This window comes from Pteropus medius, unplaced genomic scaffold, assembly GCF_902729225.1.
Source record: "Pteropus medius unplaced genomic scaffold, Ma_sr-lr_union100, whole genome shotgun sequence".
Taxonomy (NCBI): Eukaryota; Metazoa; Chordata; class Mammalia; order Chiroptera; family Pteropodidae; genus Pteropus; species Pteropus medius.
The window spans coordinates 4,401,656-4,402,388 of NW_024347788.1; the positions used below are offsets into that span (position 1 = coordinate 4,401,656).

At 37.4% G+C, this 733-nt stretch overlaps 1 pseudogene; it reads right to left on the reverse strand.

Moving 5' to 3' along the window:
- Positions 1–373: 373 nt before the first annotated feature.
- LOC120614577 (uncharacterized) lies at positions 374–492 on the reverse strand (annotated as a pseudogene).
- Between the last annotated feature and the right edge of the window lie 241 nt (positions 493–733).

Here is a 733-nt window from a genome sequence, read left to right on the forward strand (position 1 = left end):
TCACTCTTACTGTATTAATGTGCATATTTTGATAATACTTATAATTATTTTCATTTGTCAATTCAGTAAATTAGCCAACTCAATACATTAATTAATTTTAGCTCTCAACATTAATTAAATCTAACACACCAGAAAGAGTCCCGTTGTCTTTAATTAGCGAATGGCTTTAGGAAAATCTGGACAGGGAACACAGGAGCATAGCAACAGCAACAGAAATGAGAGGCTGGAAAGTACAAGGAGTGGTTGATCAACTTGAAATATTCTTTAATGTTTGTAATTTTTCAACACAATTTAGAGGGAATATAATGTCATGACAGTTTTTCAGAGTCAGTTGGAAATACATTAGAAGGAGTTTATTTATTTATTTTTTTGACGCCTACAGCACCTGGTATTCCTAGGTGGTCTCCCATCCAAGGACTCACCAGGCACAGCCCTGCTTAGCTTCCGAGATCAGACGAGATCGGGTACGTTCAGGGTGGCATGGCCGTAGCAGAAGGAGTTTAAAAGTGTGACTGCTACAATGAGAAGGTATCACCCAACAAGAAGGCTGGGCAACCCTTTTCCTGGCTCCAACCCAGATTCAGTGTCTTTGTATTATAACCTTTCTACAACCTTGACCATGGCTCCAGGGAGTTGGAAAAATTCTAAGGAGTGATTTAAAATTTATTGTACATCTTCATGTTTGGATGTATGTCCAATGTTTGAAATTTGTCGATTAGATTGATTTAATAAA